Below are 20,965 nucleotides of genomic sequence, written 5' to 3' on the forward strand. Positions count from 1 at the left end.
ATTAAATAAATTGAATTTTTAATTAGAAGCAGTCTCACAAAGAAAACTTCAGCCCAGACAGCTTCACTGTTGAATTCTACCAAACATTTAAGTAGGAAAAAATACAAATTTTATACAAATTCTTAAAGAATAATGAACAGAAGAGAATTCTTCACTTGATCTATGAGACAATAATTATCCTGATATCAAAACCAGACAAAGACATTATAAGAAAATAAAAATATAGATCAATGTTCCTTATGAACATAGATGTGAAAACTGAACATTCTGATGAGCGCAGGATGCTAAAATTCTCAACAAAATATCCAGCCACTTATTTACTCTGTGAATTGATAGAAATGACTCCATTATCCTGAGCCTGAATGTCTTCAATGTAAAATGAGAATAAGAACTGTAAAATGAGAATAATAAGCTAATTTTTGGTGATATTGTGAATATTAAATGATATGTAGTATGTTAAAGTATCCACTATATACCAGATTAATAGATGTATACAATCAATAAATGCAATCCTTTCCTAGACACAAAACAAAACAAAAACTCTAAACTAAATTCAGCAAACCAATTCCAATAATATAAAAGTATAGTAATGCCTCAGTTTTCGTTGACTTCCATTATCATGGATTTTGGTTTTCGTTGATTTTTTCTGCAAAAAATTTGTCTTGGATTTTGTCGGTATGCTCACATGACCTTGCTGCAAATTTTGCGAAAACAAAGGGCAACCCACACGTTCTCCTGCTCAATGTGGCATTGTTTCTCGTTGTGTGAGCATCACCCCACATGTCTAGCCAAACAATTCCATTGCTTTCCAGTGTTTTTGTGCTTTTTTTTATTGATTGCAGTGCTAATACTACAATTACATGTAAGTGATTACTGTGTACAGTAATTAGATTTACATTGACTCATACGGAAATAATTGCCTCAGTTTTCATTGGTTTCAGATTTTGCTGATTGTTTTCAGATGGATTATCGACAAAAACCGAAGTATCACTGTATAACACATCTCGACCAAGGGGGATTTGCTATAGAGATGCAAGGTTGATTTGACATTAGAAAAATCAATCACTATAATTCCTATTAACAAACTAAAAACCATATGATCATCTCAATAGATGCAGAAAAAGCATTGACAAAAATCCAACATCCATTTCTCATAAAAACTCAGCCTATGTAGGAATACAAGAGACTTTCTTAACCTGACTTAACCCTTTGAGTAGTACATTCATGTACGTTCTCACTCAAAGGGATAACAAAAACCGCACTACTCAAAGGGTTAAAAAACATCTATAAAATGCCTGACCAGGTGGACATCTATAAAATGCCTGACCAGGTGGTGGCACAGTGGACAGAGCATTGGACTGGGATGCAGAGGACCCAGGTTGGAAACCCGGAGGTTGCTAACTTGAGCCTTGGCTCACCAGCTTGAGCGCGGGGTCACTGGCTTGAGCGTGGGATCATAGACATGACTCCATGGTTTCTGGCTTGAAGCCCAAGGTCACTGGCTAAGCAAGGGGTCACTTGCTCTGCTGGAGTTCCCCAGTCAAGGCACATATGGGAAAGCAACCAATGAACAACTAAAGAACCACAAGGAAGAATTGATGCTTCTCATCTCTCTCCCTTCCTGTCTGTCCCTATCTGTTTCTCTCTCTCTCTCTGTGTGTCACAAAACAAAAACAAAACAAAAACAAAAAAACCTCTATAGCTGAATTTATACTTAATGGTGAAAGGCACGAATGATTTTGCAGTGATAATGAGGATTAGGACAATACTGATGATGATAATGATGGTGAGATGAGGAGTCAGGTGGTAATATTGAGAATGAGAATGCAATAGGGAAAGAATGATATTTTGGGGGTGATGAATGAAAGTGATGAGAATCCTAATGGTGTGATGGGGTTATGATGATGTAATGTATGATGAAAATAACAGGATGATGGTCGTGGTGAAAGTGAAGGTGCTTTGGGTATGTGCTTAGTAGCTAGTGTACACACTTGGGATAAAATTAGATAAAAGTTAAAACAAGTTTCTTTGGATGCCTCTGAGGGACACCGAGTCACTTTTGATTTTTCTGCTTAGCTGCTGATATTGGCGCAGCTGACTAATAAGCTGAAGTTCTTAATGATGCTCCTTCCATATCCTTAAGGACTGTATTTAACAAGCCTCCCAGGACTTCTCACTTCAGAGCAACTCAACTGTGGCTTAATTGGGACTCTGCCAGGAAGGAGGACTTCTGGGGAAGATGAGATGGATCCAGAAGTAGCTTTCAGTAAACTGGGGAATAACCTTGGAAAGTCACAGCAGGCTGGGTGGGGGCTGGGGTGGACAAGTGATTAAGATAGTATATCGAGCTTAATTGGTATAAGAAGAGTGTAGTTCTCTGTATAATTGATAGTTCTTATATCCTCCTGGGAATTGTCAAGCTAATGCAGAGCTTATGGAGGATTCTCAGTAGCTCAAAGTTTGGAGCCTGTGATTGTTCTTGGAAAGCTACGTACACAGTCTTAAGGCAGGCTCTGAACTCAGGTGGCTTACACTGCCTGAGAAGTTTCTCCCCACCTTGACTAGCCTTGAAATTGCAAGTCAGTAACTAAAGATAAGAGCTATCAGAAGCCTTAAAGGTGACAGCGATAGCCTGGTTACATCAGAAACCCTTCAAGAGTTTTCATTGCTATTATTTGTAATTTCCTTAAAATTTTCTCTAATTATCAAGTAAGCATTAATACACTCATTATAAAATAAACTTCAAATGATACAGATAAGTAATAGTCCTCTTTGATCTTCTCTTCAATACTAATCCTTACACCAGAGGTTAAGTCTCCTTGCAGATTTTTAAAATATATGCTTTAACTTTGCATACATATGAACATACAGAAACATAATTTTGTTCTCTTTATCCTAAGGTAGAGGGATATAATGATATCATAACATAATAATAATATAAATGATATTTTTACTGCTAAATCAAAAGGTATATATATTTGCAGTTTTTCAGCTTTATTGAGGTATAAATGACATATAAAACTATAAGATATTTAAAGTGTACATCATGGTAATTTGATATACATATGCATTGTGGAAAGATTTCCCCCAGATACTTAACACATCCATCAACTTCCATGTTTGTCTTTTTCTTTTCCTTCAGTGACACCATTTAATTCTAACGTTTTAGCAAATTTCAGTTCCACAATACTGTCTTATCAACTATAGTTACCATGTTTTACATTAGCTTCTCAGACCTATGCCTCTAATAGCTAAAATTTCTTACCCTTTACCAACCTCTTCCTATTTCCCCTACTCCCCCATCCTGGCAACCACTCCTCTACCCTCTGTTTCTATGATTTTGAATTATTTTACATCCCATATAAGTGATACCATAGAGTATTTGTCTCATTTTACTTAATGTCCTCAAGGTCCATCCATGTTGTTGCAAATGGCAAGATTTCCTTGTTTTTCATGGCTGAGTAATATTCCATTGTGTATATACCACATTTTCTTTATCCATGCAAGTGTTGATGGGCATTTGGTTTGTTTCTATTTCTTAGCACCATGAATAATGCTTCATGGAACATGGGAGTAGATACCTTTTCAATATCATGTTTTCATTTCCTTTGGATATGTACTCAGAAGTGGAATTGTTGAAACGTATCACAGTTCTATTTTTTAAGTTTTTGAGAAACCTCATACTGCTTTTCTGAGTAAATACATCAATTTATATTTCCACCAACAGTGCACCAGGTCCCCTCTTATTCACATCCTCATCAATGCTTGTCATCTTTTGTCTTTTTGATTATAGCCATCCTAAAGGTAATGAGGTGATATCTCATTATGTTTTTATTTTCATTTCCCTGGTGATTAGTGATGTTGAAGCAACTTTTCATATACCTGTTGGCGATTTGTATGTCTTCTTTGGAAAAATGTCTATTCAGACCCTTTATTCATTTATTTGATTGGATTGTTTGTTTGTTTTTGCTATTGTGATGTATGAATTTTGTATAAATTTTGTATATTAATCCCTTGTCAAATGCAGGGTTTGAAATATTTTGATGTGGAATCTATATCTGCCATTTTGTTATTTGTTTTCTTTATAGATTATGGATCTCTTGTTTAATTCCTTCATTACTGACTTCTTTTGTGTTAAAACAATATTTTCTAGTTTACCAACATAATTACCTTGTCATTTCCTTTATGATAGTTTTTGAGTTAGTTTCTTAGTAGTTCCCATGGGGATTACAATTAATGTCTTAATTTATAACCATCTAATCTACGGAAGTTTAATTCCAATAGTAAATGAAAACTGTTCCTATATACCTCGATTCTCACCCTACATATTTGTGCTTCTCTTGTTATTTTAACTTCATCTTCATTATGTGCCCATCAACACAGATTTGTAATAATTATTTGTCTCTAAATCAGATAGGAGAAAAAAACTGTTAACAAAAAATACATACACTGACTTCTATATTTACCTATGTAATTATCTCTAGCAGTGCTCTTTATTACTTCATACAGATTTGATTTCTAATGATTTTTCATTTCAGCCTGAGTGTCTCTTTGTTCTCTTTAGTATTTATGTAGAGCAGGTTTGCTAACAACTAATTCTCTCAGTTTTTGTTTATTTGGGAATGCCTTAATTTCATTTTGAAAGAATAGTTTTACTTGACATAGGGTTCTTGGTTGAAAGTCTTTTTCTTTTAGCATCTTGAATTTGTCATCCCACTGCTTCTGGCCTCTGTGATTTTGATGACAGCTGTTACTGTGTATTCTTTATATGTGATGAATCCTTCTCTCTTCCTAGTTTAAAAGATTATGTTTTTGGTTTTTGACAGTTTGATTATGATATAACTAGATATAGATCTCTTTAAGTTTACCCTATCTGAGGTTCATTAAACTTCTAAATGTGTAGAATAAATGCTTTTCATCAAATTTGGGGAGTTTTTTTTGTTTGTTTGTTTTTGTTTTTGTTTTCAGGTCTTATCTTTTTAATCAGCTCCATGAAGGACATACTAAACGCTACATGAAACACAACAGAATATTTTTTCTTCCAGTATTAAAAAAAATGACAATCACAAGTATTTTAAGAAAATTCTATATTATCAGGGCAGTGATCTTCAGTAAAAAAAACATACCAAAAACCCCTCTAGTAATTGTTCTTCATTTCTTAGTTGCATTTGGAAATTTCCTAACCATAATAAACACTCTGTATGAGTTTTTAGATGTCCCTAGATACACTATTTCTGGGGGGGAATATCAGTCTGGTCAAACATTTTTTTAGGGGGTGTCCAGAATCAATCCTGTGAGATCAAACTCAAAACTTGGAAAAATACCAGACAACAAATGTCCCAGAATTGTCTTTAAATGGGAGGAAAAAAATTAAAAATACATGGAGCTTCCTAAAAGGTCCTTGGGAGCTCAGTTCAAAAATAGAAGTTGGTGTATTAAAACAGATGTTTCAGTGCAGCTCCCAAACTCTATAAATACAGCCATTTGGAAGGACAATTCTGGATCAGAAGTTTTATTCCTTGTGTATCTACATTAGGTGTGCATGCCTCTTCTCAGTTGTCATAATTGTCTCTGTAATTTCCTCCTGAGTAGCGGTCATAACCACCCTGGCTTCTGCCACCATAGTCTCTGGACCTTCCATATCCGTATCCATATCCTCCAGGTCGACTGTCATTCCTGCCACTCCCGTAGCCCTGGTCCCCACCACCTCTAGAGTAGCCGCGACCACGCCCATGGGCCCCAAAGGCACCCCTTCTGGTTCCCCGGGCCGACTTGCCTGCGTGATCTACACGGATCTGGCGACCATCCAGAGACTCTCCATTCATGGCTCTCATGGCATCTGAGGCATGCTCTGGATTGGTGAAGGTAATGAAGCCAAAACCCCGGGATCGCTGCGTCTCCCGGTCCTTGACAACGACCACCTCAGAAATTGGCCCGAAGCTGCTGAAGTGATCTTCCAGAGCCTGCTCATCGGTGTTGAAGTTGAGCCCTCCAACGAAGAGCTTCCCTTCTTCAGAAGACATAGCAATGGATTTGAGTCCTGTAAGTTAAGTAAAAGAGGCAGATGGAGAGTTACCACGGAAGAGCAGAATGACTGAGCAAATTTGGGGAGTTTTTGACCATTATTTTTTCAAATATTATTTTTATTTCTTTCTCTCTGATACTTCTAGGGTTCTCATTGAGTGAATATTGGTAAACTTGTGCTGTTCCTATAGATTCCTGAGGCTCTGTTCATTTTTCTATACTCTTTTTCCTTTCTGTTCCCCAGACTGTGTAATCTCAGTTGTCCTGTCTTCAAGTTTGCCTATTGGTTGTTCAGTCTGCTCAAATATGCTATTGAACTCCTCTAGTGAATTTTTTATTTCAGTTTTTGTACTTTTAAACTTCAGAATTTCTATTTGGTTCTTTTCATAACTCCTGTACATTGATATTTTTAAGTTTGGTGATACTTTTTTTTACACATTAGTTACTTTAGCATCATTTCTCTTAGTTCTTTAAACATATTCAAAATAGTTGATTTAAAATCCTTTTTAATGAACTCAAGATCTAGGCCTCCTCATGAGACAGTTTCTATTGATATCATTTTTTCTATGTATGGGCCACACTTTGTTTCCATGTCATATTTTTCTTTGTTGAAAACTGGACATAATATAATGTGGCAACTCTAAAAACAAGATTCTCTTTGCTCCCAAGGATTTGCTATTGTTTGTTTTGTTACGTTTATGAGCTAATTCTGTAAAGTCTGTGTTCTTCGTCTTGTGTCATGGGCTACTGACATCTCTGCTTAGTTAGCTTAGTAGCCAGACAATTATTAGATAAGGAATTCCTTAAACTTTTGGAACCAAAACATTTCCCTATCTTTGCTGAGAGACTCTGTGTGTATGTGGAGCATGCCGTCAACTCTGCAGGCAGTTGACTACTCTGCCTTAGCTCTTACTTCTTGATTATTCCTCAAGGTCAGTCTAAGGTGAGCACTTAGGACCTTTTCAGGTCTTTTCTGAGCATGCACACAGTCCTACATGTGCACCAGAGTTTTTCAAACTCTCAATAGACATCTCATTCCCCAGTTTTTTTCTTTAAGCTTTTGGGCAGTCTTATTGCTTATCTCAATTGTTATCCATGATTTCAGGAAGCTGTGAAGTTCATCAATTGCTTTTCATTGTTTTCAACATATATTCCTAGAGAAAAGGCTTTTTGTATAGGACAAGGTCCATGTCAGGTCAAATAAAGATAGCCATGAAAGTGGGGTCTTCCAGGGAAATAACAGAAAGGTCAAGTGATGACAATTATCTCTGTGATATTTTTTTTTTTTGTATTTTTCTGAAGCTGGAAACGGGGAGAGACAGTCAGACAGACTCCCGCATGCGCCTGACCGGGATCCACCCAGCACGCCCACCAGGGGCGATGCTCTGCCCCTCTGGGGTGTCGCTCTGCCATGACCAGAGCCACTCGAGTGCCTGGGGCAGAGGCCAAGGAGCCATCCCCAGTGCCCGGGCCATCTTTGCTCCAATGGAGCTTTGGCTGCGGGAGGGGAAGAGAGAGACAGAGAGGAAGGAGGGGGGGGTGTGGAGAAGCAAATGGGCGCTTCTCCTACGTGCCCTGGCCGGGAATCGAACCCGGATCCCCCGCATGCCAGACCGACGCTCTACTGCTGAGCCAACTGGCCAGGGCCTCTCTGTGATATCTTAATGTTAGCACTACAGATTAAATATATAGCCTTAGTTAAGTCAGTTCAGTGCATACATTCATAGTTTCTCCATTTATCTCTTAATTGGCCAAAGTTCATACTTTCATTATTTTTTCAATAAAGAATTATAAAAACTATTTCCTGAATTCTTGCATGTAAAAAGGTTTGTTACCCATGTATGAGAAAAAAATTTTGGCTATATATATATACAATATTCTTGGGTTACACTTTTTTATTCCCATTTGAGAACTTTGGGTAAAGATTGTTCCACTATCCTCTGCCTTTGTCATTAAATAATGTTGTGAAAAAGCCTCAGGTCAGTCTGATATTTTTCCTTTATAGGAGATTTTATTTATCATTGAAGTATAATATGCTTATTAGTATCTGTTTCTTTGTTGATCTTCTATATCAATTTTTACTAGCATATCATGTTGTGTTATCTTTCAATTTGTAGATTTATAGCTTATTTTTCCTTAAAAACTTTGTTTGCATTATATATTTACTTTAAAAATTATTTATTGATTTTAGAAAGAGAGGAAGGGAGAGAGACAGAGACAGAGACATCAACTTGTTGTTCCACTTATTTATGCATTCATTGGTGGATTCTTGTATGTGCCCTGACTGGGGATCAAACCCACAACCTTGGCATATCAGGATGATGCTCTAACCAACTGAGCCACCTGGCCAGGGCACTTGCATATTTAGTTTTGATTTCTGTACATATATTCAATTTAGTTTTCAAAGACAGAAATTGATTGCATGTGTTGATTTTTATTTGTTATACTTTATCATTTTTCTATAATCCTTTCAAAGTCTTTGCTAATTTTCATTTCAATTACTTAATTTTCTTATTCTGACTTCCTTGTCCCTAGATGTGGTTTTAGTAAAGTTTGGTCTACTTTTGCTGTATGCAATGTGGCCTCATTTCTATGGTCATTTTATTTTTATTTTTCACTTTTTTGAAGAGTTGTGCCAGCTTGTATCTGATTATCTTTATTATTATTATTGACTTTACAGAGAGAGGAGAGAAGGGTCAGGTGAAGCAAAAAGATATCAACTCATAGTTGCTTCGTTTCAGTTGTTCATTGCTTGCTTGTCCAATGTGCCTTGAGCAGGCAAGCCCAGGGTTTCAAACCAGCGACTTCAGCGTTTCAGGTCAATGCCTTATCCACTGTGCTACCATAGGTGAGTCTGTATCTGATTTTTTGATGCTGTCGCATCATGTATTTAATGAACTCTTGAATCTCTTTTTTGAGCTCTTTAGTTGTTTCATTAAGCACTTTGAATTTAATGGCCATTAAATGCTACATTCAAACTATGGTGACTACACATTTTGTGTGACATGTATAAATCCCTTGAGAGTAGGAGCTAATCTTGTTTATTTGATAGTAGACAATTCAGTAAGGCTAATAAGAGAAACATCTTTAAAGCCAATATTCATTCATTCATAAATACAAATGTTGCCTCTCAGATAGGATGAGACTGTTCCAAATAACATGTGATGAAATGAGGACAAACCTGGGACTCAGACCCTTCAGGCGGGTCTCTTTCCATGCTAGAATGCCACAGGAAAAGCAGGCCCATTTTCCAGTATGTAGGTAGGTGGCTATATCTGAACTCACATTCTTATAGTTCTGGTTTTATCAACCTCAGTATTATTGACATTGTGGGCTGGGAAATTCATTACTGGGGGGATGTGCTGTGCATTGTTGGATATTTCACAACATTTCTGGCTTTTACTGAGTAGATGTCAGTAGTATCTTCAAATCCTCCACACGTTGTGACAACCCACTTTGGTGTTAGCCCTTCTTGGTATCATTATCTTTAGGATTTCTTACCCAGTTCCTCCCACGCACCAACCATCAAAGTGATATTTCAGAAAAGCAAATCAGTTTATTTCCCTCTATTAACTGATCTAAGAGCTCCACATTGCTCAGGGTAGAGAAATAGACCCTTACTCGTGGTTTAAGAGCCTTTATGAAACCTATGCTTGCTTTCCTCTTTGACTTCTCTCCTAATTCCAGCTCAGATGTACACTCTCAGATCAATCCACCAAACTGTATTCTGTTCCCCAAACATGCTGTGCACTTTGACATTACCCAAACTTTGCCTGTGTCTAAGATTCTCATTCCTTTCCACGTGGAATATTTTATCATATGCTGGAAGCCTAATGTCAATGTCATTCCCTTGGGCAAACTTAGCTGCTACTTCTTCAGAGCTCTTGCATTTGGTGCAAACTTCATTAAATGCCCTAAAGATACTGGTTTGTGAGTGCTTATTTATGGGGAAAAATATTCCTTCTTGGTTCTAAATTTTTTTTTCCTCCAGCACAAGACCTGGCTGAGGGGAGAGGTGTGAAATATGTGTTGGAAGATAGAGAGTGGAGGTGCCCGAGGGAGCTGGTGTATGTTCAGACACAGACGCCATGCAGTTGCATTAGGCTGGAGACTGAATCTGAACCCCTCCCAGGGATGAGCTTTGTGGGGCCCTCACAGGTCACCCGGAAACCCCAAGAGCAGTGATGGAGAGTAAGGGTAGCAGAAGACAGAGAGGGTCAGTATTTGTGTCTGCTTTCTTGAGGACGGTGAACTTGAAATTTGGGAGAGGCTTGAAGACAGGAGGGAAGAGGATCTTCAGGTGGAGAGCATAGAAGATGTAAAATTGGGAAGTTAATAACTTGACAGATAATTTACTATAAACCAGGCACAGTCCTACAAGATTTATACTTACTAACTCATTTTATCTTCACCAAGACCCTATTAAGCCTAGAGGCCCAGACAAGTGTTTGGTCCTGAGTCACACAGTTGGTAACGGTGTGAAACCAGCAGTCCAACCCGTGCAGTCTGACACGAATCCAGAGGAAACACGGAGTGTGGGAGGGCATGGACAAGCAGAGGACGGGCCTGGCCTGAGCAAGGAGGGCCTTGGGGAGTGGCTGAGGCTCAGGCTGGAGGCTCAGGGGCTGGCTGCACACGGGCTTTCGTACTAGGTGTTGAAGTTCAGGCCTGATGTTCAGACCTGAGGGAATTCTGAGGCACAGGGATTCCATTAGGAAGTCATCAGGTCTGTCGTCCTGGGCGGCAGGGCCCGCAGGCACAGAGTTGCAAAGGAGAGCTCTCCAGGCTCCTGGCCCATCCCTCACACAGAGCCCAGCAGCAGGTAGAGTGGCAGGGATAGAGGCAGGGGCCCTCTGCTGCCCTAGCTCTCTCGACTGTCCACAGATCCTCACAGCTGTCTGTCTGTCCCTTCATGCCTGCGCTCCTTGCTCTTTTCCTTCAATGCTCTGTTCTCTTCTTCCTTGTTTCTCTGACTTGCTTTTCTGTTTGCTTATCTCTGTCCAAATGCTCTTATTTTCCTCTCCGTCTTTATCTGACCTAGTGTGCACATGTTCCTCAAGGCATCGGCCTCCAGTTCCCAGTGAAGACACCAAAGAAGGAGGGACTGTCACTGGAGAGACTGAGGCAGGTGGGCTCTCCCATGTCTCCTTCCTAGTCAATGGGACCCTTGGCAGTAGGCAAGACAGGGGTTGGCAGATGGAAGGTGGGGAAGGTTGATAGGACAGCATTAGGATATTAGGAGAGAGGGTTTCCAAGGAGACCTCAGGGAAAGCCGGGATTTGGGGAACCATCTTGAAACTGGGAGTTGCTCTAAGGATCTATTATTGAGGAGGGGGGAACAAGGTAGGTGCACCCACCAAGATACCTGCAGTCCAGTGATGCTCCCTGTGGTCACCAGAGACGGTGGTGCTGAGTGTGCTTTTGGAGCCTGCTCACCTGTGCCTTGTTCCCACTCCCTCTGCTTCTTCCCCTGGAAGCACATATGTTCCCTCTTTCCCACATATGCTCTGCACCATGTTATGTCAACTTGAATAGACAGAGATTACAGTGAAAATGCTATCTTATGAGACTTACTCCTAGCAAATGCTGTAGGACTGAGTGAGTGGTTAGGTCTGGAGGATGGCAGTCACAGGTGAGAGGCATTAACATCGGGAACAAGTGAAGTTAGATAATAAAGAGGACAGAGGAGATTTAAAAAGTCCAGACTCTTCCAGGGGGAAAGGCCTCCAGCAGTTCTCCTGCTTTATCTCTCTCTAAGTCCAGCTGATCCCAGTGCAGCCCTGACATACATGGTCAGCTAGATTCAGCCTAAAACTCATTGCACTGAAGCCCACAGCTTCTCAGCAGAGTCCTTTCTGTTTATGAACATCTCTGAGTGCCAGGACATTTTCTCTAGTCAGTCTGAAGCTTATCACCCTGGTAATATTTACACTTAATTCTATATCTGAGGCTATATGGAGCAATTTTTACACATCTTCTTTTTTTCTTTTAGTTTTTTTTTTAAAGATTTTATTTATTCATTTTAGAGAGAGAAGAGAGGGAAGTAGAGAGAGAGAGAGAGAGAGAGAGAGAGAGAGAGAGATAAAGATAAAGAGTGGGTGAGGAGCAGGAAGCGCCAAATCTCATATATGCCTTGACCTGGCAAGTCAGAGGTTTCAAACTGGCGACCTCAGCGTTCCAGTCAAAGCTTTATCCACTGCGCCACCACAGGTCAGGTTACCCGCCTTCTTGAACACAACTCATTGGATATTTCTGTAGACAGATCTCAGCATCCTCTCTAGCTTAAATTTCTGGAGATAAAACATCACCAGTAGCTTAGATTTATTTCTTTACCATTTATTTCTTTGCTGTATGTCTTCCTGCACACCAAAACTTGTCTATACACCCCTCTCTGAAAGAGATCACAGGTGAGAATTCTACATTATCACATTCTCTCGGGCTGATCTCGTTCCTTCTGATGGCTTCAGTTCCTACGGAAGTGGTGATGACACTCTGAATCTTATCTGTAGGGCTTGTTCTGCTGCTCCTGACCCACCAGCAGATACTAGGAATCCCACAAGCTCCCTGAGTCCAAAACTGGCCTCATCATCTGTCCTCACCTCCTTTCCCAAACTTCCCACTCCCATGTTCCCTAGCTCAGTGAAGAGCCCTGTCGCCCATCCATTTGCTCAAACCTGGAATTCATCCTTGACTTCTCTTTCTTTCTCACCATTCTCTAATGACTTACCTTGATCCATAGATCCCACCTCCTAAAAACTTCTCTCTAATACTTACCTTTCATATCAGTAATCACTGCTTTACTTCCCACCTTCATCCTTTCCTTCCTGAAGAATTGCAGTAGTTGTCATCCTCCACCTCCTCCAACTTAGTCTCCACACTACAGCCAGAGGGATCGTTTCCAGTTGTACATCTGCTGTCATGCCTATTTAATGGATCCTTATCTTCCTCTCCCAAAGTCCACGCTCTTCAGCCTGTTTTGCAGGGCACAATAGGTCCTCCAGGGTCTGTCACGCACCTCTCCAGCCCCATCTCCTGTCACTGTCTGGCTTGGCTCATGCTTTGTGACTTCCCAACATGATGCTCCCTCTGCTGGCCATGTCCCTTTCCTGCACTTCCCCTGTAGTTAGCACCCACCCAGTCTGCAAAGACCAGCTTGACTCTTACCCCCTGCAGAGGCCTTCCGTAACTCTTTAGATTGAGTTAGGTTTGCTATAGCTAGCTGCCTGCAGCAAAAAGGGGGAGGCATGATAGGTTTCTTTTTTTTAAATAAAAATGATTTTTCTTTATTAATATTAATTTGTATACTAATAACAAAGGAAAATAAACATGCCCATGCAATTCCTGATTTAGAGTTTATCTAATTATTTTACAAAAGAAAAATGTAAATCAAGAAGATTCTTTTGTCATAAAAGTGATGTGTTTTATGTTTCTTCGTCCCTTAGTTTGTCATGTCCTCATCCCAGTTCCGTGCGGCTTCAGTCACTGCCAGGCCTGTGGTAAGAGAGAGATAAGGTTAGGGGGCAAGAAAGGCTACGTTGACTGGAAATTGTGCTTCCTGTTCTTCTCTGGCGTTTGAAGATGATTTCTTTGAGTGTGGAGTTCTCCCATTTTTACAAAGTTTTAAAAAATTCCGTCGGATAATCTTTGTCTTTCAATTGGCTTGCTTAGTACATTTACATGTAATGTAGTTACTGTTGTAATTAGGTCTGAGTCCGTTTTCTGTTTGTCCCAATTGCTCTTTGTTTCTTTATTCTACTTTTCCTGCCTTTTGTTTGTTTATTTGTTTTCTGGATTATCTGAAAACCTCTAATGATTCCCTTTATATTCTGTCTTGTATTTTGAGCTTTACTATTTTTTTTTATTCCTTTGATATTCCAGAACAGGTATTGGTAAACCCTACATGGTCTAAAGCAGGGGTACTCAACCTTTTTATACTTACCGCCCACTTTTGTATCTCTGTTAGTAGTAAAATTTTCTAACCGCCCACCGGTTCCACAGTAATGGTGATTTATAAAGTAGGGAAGTAACTTTACTTTATAAAATTTATAAAGCAGAGTTACAGCAAGTTAAAGCATATAATAGTAATTACTTACCAAGTACTTTATGTCGGCTTTTCGCTAAGTTTGGCAGAATAAATCTTTATAAAACTACTTACTATAGTTAAATCTATCTTTTTATTTATACTTTGGTTGCTCTGCTACCACCCACCATGAAAGATGAAACACCCACTAGTGAGCAGTAGGGACCAGGTTGACTACCACTGGTCTAAAGGTTTAAAAAAACAAATAAAGCCTGACCAGGCGGTGGCGCAGTGGATAGAGCATCAGACTGGGATGCGGAAGGACCCAGGTTCGAGACAACCCAAGGTTGTCAGCTTGAGTGTGGGCTCATCTGGCTTGAGCAAAGCTCACCAGCTTGGACCCAAGGTCATTGGCTCGAGCAGGGGGTTACTCAGTCTGCTGAAGGCCCACGGTCAAGGCACATATGAGAAAGCAATCGATGAACAACTAAGGTGTCGCAACAAAAAACTGATGATTGATGCTTCTCATCTCTCTCCCTTCCTGTCTGTCTGTTCCTATCTATCCCTCTATCTGACTCTATCTCTGTCCCTGTAAAAAAAATTAAATTAAATAAAAAAAAACAAACAAAAATATGCTACAGTGATTGTATATTGCCTGCAAAGCTTTAAATATTTATTCTCTGACCCCTTACAGAAAAATGTGCTAACCCCTGATCTAGAGACTAAAATATGCATCTTTGACTTACTATAGTCTCCCCTGTGTTACCATTCCCCAAACAATGCAAAAATCTTCCAATAGTTTAATTCCACTTCCTCCTCCTGCTCTTTGGGCTGTTTTTGTCACTTATCCTACTTCAGTTTAAAGCTCCACATAAACATTGTTATTTTTGTTGCTTTAAACAAACAATAATTTCTCATATTTCCTCCCACATTTATTATTTCTGGTGTTCATTCTTTCTTTCAATTGCACACTTCCATCAGACATTGCTTACCTTCAGCCTAAGAGGGTACTTTAATATTTTTTTACTGTGAGTCTTTTGAGTATTAATTATCTTTTTTATTTTCTTTTGAAAGCAAACAACTTTCATTTATTTTTTTTAATTTTTATTTTATTTTACAGAGACAGAGAGAGAGTCAGAGAGAGGGATAGACAGGAACAGACAAACAGAAACGGAGAGATGAGAAGCATCAATCATTAGTTTTTCATTGCGTGTTGTGACACCTTAGTTGTTCATTGATTGCCTTCTCATACGTGCCTTGACCGCGGGCCTTCAGCAGACCGATTAACCCCTCGCTCAAGCTGGCGACCTCGGGGTCTCGAACCTGGGTCTTCCGCATCCCAGTCCGATGCTCTCTCCTCTGCGCCACTGCCCGGTCAGGGCAACTTTCATTTCTTAAGAACATATGTATCAATTGAGTATAGTATCCTAGATGGTAGTTTTCTTCCTTCATTTCTTCCTCCCTCCCTCCTTTTTTCCCTCCCTCCTTCTTTCCCTCCTTTCCTCCCCCTTCCCTCCCCCTCTCTCTTTTTCCTTTCCTTTCCTTCCTTCCTTCCTTCCTTCCTTCCTTCCTTCCTTCCTTCCTTCCTTCCTTCCTTCCTTTCTTCCTTCCTCCCTCCCTCCTCCTCCTCCCTCCCTCCCTCCCTCCCTCCCTCCCTCCCTCCCTTCCTTCCTTCCTTCCTTCCTTCCTTCCTTCCTTCCTTCCTTCCTTCCTTCCTTCCTTCTTTCCCTCCTTCTCCTTTTCATTTCATATATCCCACTCTCTGTCTCTCTTCATCTCTCCCTCTCTGTGGTGTATCACCCACCTCTGGTCTTAGTAATGACTTTGACCCTTTATATACTTTATATTATATGACATATAATTTATTACCAAATAACAGTTGTTTTCTGGCTTGAGTCAGATATGTAATAACTGTGTCTCTGCACTTCCAGAGTACTCAGCAAGCTATTCATGTTGTCTTACTGAAACCCTTTTTGGAAGAACTTCAAAGGGGGAGGGCAGACATCCCCATTTGTTATGAAATTCACAACGAATACTATATCTTCTCAATTCTTTCCTTGACCTTTTTGAAATCTTTTATAAGCATCATGAACTATTCATAAAGCACAAGACACAGTTTTTAGACCCTCCTTTTGCAAGTCCTACATTTTGAAATTGGTAATTTATTATCTGTGGTCTCAAAATAAACTTGTATTAAACAGTATTAATATCACCATGCTGTTTCATAGTAAATAAAAGTTATCTTTAAAAATTTGGTCCTTGGCTTTGTGGGGTCCTCATATGCAGTTACTTTGCTACTAGTATCTGGCACTCCTAATAGATGAGTAGAGACAGGATTTGAATCTGCAGATTTCTCCTGATAGATGATGGCTCTGTCCTTTCTCTGCACCAGGAGAGGGGTGCAGGACTTCCTCTGGGGAAGCCACAGCTCTGTTACTGAGTGCATTTTTTATTCACTGAACACAAGAGATAAATGTTATTCTATTAGTGTCTTCCTCTTCGTCTACTTTATCACCCTTCTGGACATTGGGCTTACTATCATCCTGATATGCATGAAGTCTCACTTCCACACACACATGTATTTTTTCCTCATTCCTATCCATTCTGAAAATGGGCTCTATCACCAATACAGTGTTCCAGATGCTGGTACATCTGGTTTCCAAGAAGACCATCACCGACACTGGATGTGTGGTACAGACGTACATCTTCCTGATGCTGGGGATCACCGAGTCTTGACTTTTTGCAGTCATGGCTGAGGGCAGACATGTGGGCACTTGCCATCCCCTGAGGTATAAAGTCATCATGAGCCTTTTGCCGTGTGGGAGAATGATGGCCTTCTGTGGATTCTAGGGTATCACCTATGCCCTGATATATAATGTCTCTGCTATGATTCTTCTCTCCGTGGTTCCAATGAGATCACTCACTTTGTCTGTGAAGCACCTGCAGTCTTGAAGTTAGCCTGTGCACACACATCCCTCAGTGACCGGGTGAACTTCATCCTGAGCTTCATCCTTCTGTTGGCCCCACTTTCCTCATCATCATTGTATCTCATCAATATATTTTCTGCCATCCTGAGGATCTGCTCTGCCCAAGGGTGACTTAGGGCTCTTTTCATCTGTTCCTCCCACATCACCATGGTCACTATGTTCTCTATTCCGTGTATGACTATGTAACTAAGACCTGGATCTGAGACCTCCGCATAAGAGGACAAGAAGTTGGCTGTATTCTACAGAGTCATCTCTGCCTTCCTCAACCTCATCGCCTTTAATATTAGGAACTGAGATGTGAAGAGGGCTTTCCTCAAAGTGACAGGCTGGGGGAAAGCACTAGAATGAAGTCACAGAAACATGGGTACTAGCAACAAACCTGAGACACAGCTTATTTGACTTCTCTGTTCAAATTCTTTCCAACATCAGTGAACACATGTGACAAAATAATGGGTTCGATTCAGTGAGATTATGTATGTGAGCCCCGGGAGCCTATGGCAAATCTCACATTTGATTCACTCTTGTATTATCAGTTTATAAGACCTGGCAAGGAATAGGCAGAATAATCATCTTTTCCATTACTACGTGAATATGAGGCTGAGTGATTGAGCTCTGGACTCATAAAATAAATTCAAAGTGATGAGCATAAGATGACTCCTACATCAGTGATCCCACTATCGTCCAATTTAAGAAAAACTTAAGAACAATTTAAGAAAAATCAAAAGTAATCATATAAAACAGAGTTCAGGGAAGTATAATACAGGTCAGTTCTCAACCAGTACAATTAGGAGAGTATGAATTTAAGGCACATAAGCCCTCATGTCACTAAAAAAAAAAAAAAAGGAGCTTTGCTTTAGTGAAGTGATATTTGTACAAAGAAGTAAAAATTCCTGGTAATTGGGTGAAAATCTCCTTCCATCCAGATACTTTCATAATGCATTTTCAACTTTATTGACACCAACATACAATGAACAGTAGATATTGACTATATACAATTTGATGAGTTCTAAAATATATATACCAGTAAAACCATCACCATAATCAAGGTCATTATCATGGTCTTCCCCAAAAGTTTCCTTATGACTCTTTGCAATTCCTCTGTATTATTTATTTATTTATTGCTGAGTAACAAATTAACCCCCAAATTTGTGGCTTAAAACAACTATTTTTTTTTCAGTTTCTGTGGATCAAGAATATGAGTGGTTAGCTGGGTCTTCTGGATTAGGGGTTCTCACAAGACTGCAATGAAGGTACCAGCCGGAGCTGCTGATATCTTAAGGCTCAACTGAAAAAGGATCATTTCCAAGCATACTTGGTTGTTGCTAAGATTCAGTTCTTGGCAGGCTGTTGGATTTAGGGTCTCATTTCTTTCTTGACTATTGTAGAGCATCCATCAGTTCCTTCTATGTGAGCCTCTCCTTAGAGCAGCGACCACATGGCAGTAGGCTTCATGAGAGCAAGCAAGAGAGCAAGGAGGAGGTTGGGAGCAGTGCAGAACCAGGGTCTCTTGTAACCTAATATTGCAAGTTATTGCCCTTCACTTTTAAGGTATTGTGATTATGAGAAATGAAATACTACATCTGGTCCAAACTCTAGGAAAAGTGGTTACACAAGGGTGTGAATACCAGGATGCCAGTGTCATTGGTTCACGCAGTTTCTCCCCTGTGACTTAGATTCCTGCTAATCAAGCAGCGGTCTGTAGATTACCATCAGCAGCATTATCTATCTGAGTTGTTAAGAAATACAGTCTTGGCTCTCGCCGGTTTACTCAGTGGTCGAGTGTTGGCCAGTGTGTGGAAGTCTTGGGTTTGATTCCTGGTCAGGGCACACAGGAGAAGTGACTGTCAGCTTTTTCACCCCTCCCCCGCCAACTTCTCTCTCTCTCTCTTCCCCTCCTGCAACCATGGCTCAGCTGGTTTGAGCACATTGGGCACTGAGGTTGGCTCCAAGAGCCTCCACCTCTGGTACTAAAAATAGCTTGTTGGTGAGCATGGCCCCAGATGGGCAAAGAGCATCAGCCCCAGACAGAATTGCCAGGTGGATCCCGGTCAGAGCACATGGGGAGTCTATCTCACTATCTCTCCTCCTCTCACTTAAAACTCCCCCCCCACACACAGTCTTAGCATCCTCCATTTATGGAATCAGAACTTGAATTTGAAGAGATTCTACAGGTACTTTTAAGTTGGAGAAGAATAATTTAGCCAAAACTGCAAGGACAATATCATACTCCTTGTTTCAGTAGACCTGTAGTATATTCTGTAGCCTTTTTAATTTAAATATATTAAATATTCAATATACAGGATGGACAAAAATAAGTTTACAGTTGTTAGTATGCAAACACTATTTTTGTATTATTATCTATTAATTACTGTATGATTTATTTGTATACAACTATAAGCCTACTTTTGCTCACCCTGTATTATGTATTTAAGTAATATATTTAAATCATTCACTATTAAAGAAGTGTTTTTAATTGGTTCCAATTTTCCCATATCTTTAGTAACACAGTGAAAATTGTTGTATTGTTTTTCCTACAATTCTGTTGTCTATTCCCTAAAATGTCTTAAAACCGAAAGTATTAAGCCAAAATATTCAAGGTTATTGATACATAAAGCCAGATTCTCTTGCAAAAAGATCAGTTTATACTCCTCCCACCATGTGTGAAGGTCCCTGTTTCATTGTCTTCTGGTCACCCTTGATTTCATTGTTTAAAAACTCTTAGCCAGTTTTGAAGGTGAAGAAGTGGCATCTCATTGGTATTTTAATTTGCATTTCTTTGCTTACTGATGATTTGGATTTCTTTTATGAACTGTTCACATCTGTTCTAGTCTTCCGGGGTGTTTGTGTTTTCTTACCAATTAGTAAGAGCTGCCTCTGTGTTTATGACATTATTCGGATGTCTGTAAGCACATTGCAGTTATGAACCCTGTTTTGTTATTTGCCTTTTACTCTGCTTCATTATTTACACAGCACTACCGCTCCCGAACAGTAAGGTAGGGTAATACCTTTGAGAACATCGTGAATGTGTAGCCTTGGCCTCTCATGGAGCACAGGCATTCATGTTAAATGGTTCTGGCCAGCACAGCTTGCTTATTAGTTAATTAACTAATTAATTAATTTATTTATTGCAAGGAGTTTCATAGACACGTGCATCCCAGAAAGGGGCGGGGAAAGAAGAACCCAAGGGGGCTGCATGTTAGCGTGTGGGAGATGTCCCTAGAACGTGGGTATTGCTTTGCTGGATGCTGGAGTTCCTGCGACAGCAACCAAAGGCAGAAGCCAGTAAATATGGGCGATGCCAGTAACATGACCCTGCAGATTGGTGAAGTTTAGGATTAAACAGTTTACGTTTGTAAAGACTGTATGAGGAATCAGCAGAGTTTTGAGAAAGTTCCCTGCAAACAAGAGGAAACAGGGCAAACGACTCCCCATTGAGTTTTTAACCTCTCTCTGGATGACCTAAATTTTGCATTTGGGGACAACTATAGGCCCACTCTCCCCTCTATAATTTTCCTCATCCTTAAGTGGACAAAGTCCCTTTTTCTTAAGAACACCCAAGACGGGTAGTAGTTTTCCAAAATGTATTCTATTAGAGACAAGAAGAAAAGGACAGCCTGACCAGGTGGTGGTGCAGTGGACAGAACATCGGACTGAGATGCAGAGGACCCAGGTTCAAGACCCTGAGTTTGCCAGCTTGAGTGTGAGCTCATCTGATTTGAGCAAAGTTCACCAGCTTGGACCCAAGGTCGCTGGCTTGAGCAAGGGGTTACTTGCTCTGCTGTAGCCTCACGGTCAAGGCACATATGAGAGGGCAATCAATGAACAACTAAGGTGTTGCAATGAAAAACTAATGATTGATGCTTCTCATCTCTCTCTGTTCCTGTCTATCTATCCCTATCTATCCCTCTTTCTGACTCTCTCCCTCTGTCTCTGT

General features: G+C 40.0%; 1 protein-coding gene and 1 pseudogene across 1 annotated transcript in view; one reads left to right on the forward strand and one right to left on the reverse strand.

The window, feature by feature from the left end:
• The window catches only part of SHANK2 (SH3 and multiple ankyrin repeat domains 2), a 428,650-nt gene that overhangs the window by 144,369 nt on the left and 263,316 nt on the right, over positions 1–20,965 (forward strand). The window lies entirely within an intron of this gene.
• On the reverse strand, positions 5,497–6,094 carry LOC136403905 (RNA-binding protein 3 pseudogene; annotated as a pseudogene).

Source organism: Saccopteryx leptura, chromosome 1, assembly GCF_036850995.1.
Source record: "Saccopteryx leptura isolate mSacLep1 chromosome 1, mSacLep1_pri_phased_curated, whole genome shotgun sequence".
Taxonomy (NCBI): domain Eukaryota; kingdom Metazoa; phylum Chordata; class Mammalia; order Chiroptera; family Emballonuridae; genus Saccopteryx; species Saccopteryx leptura.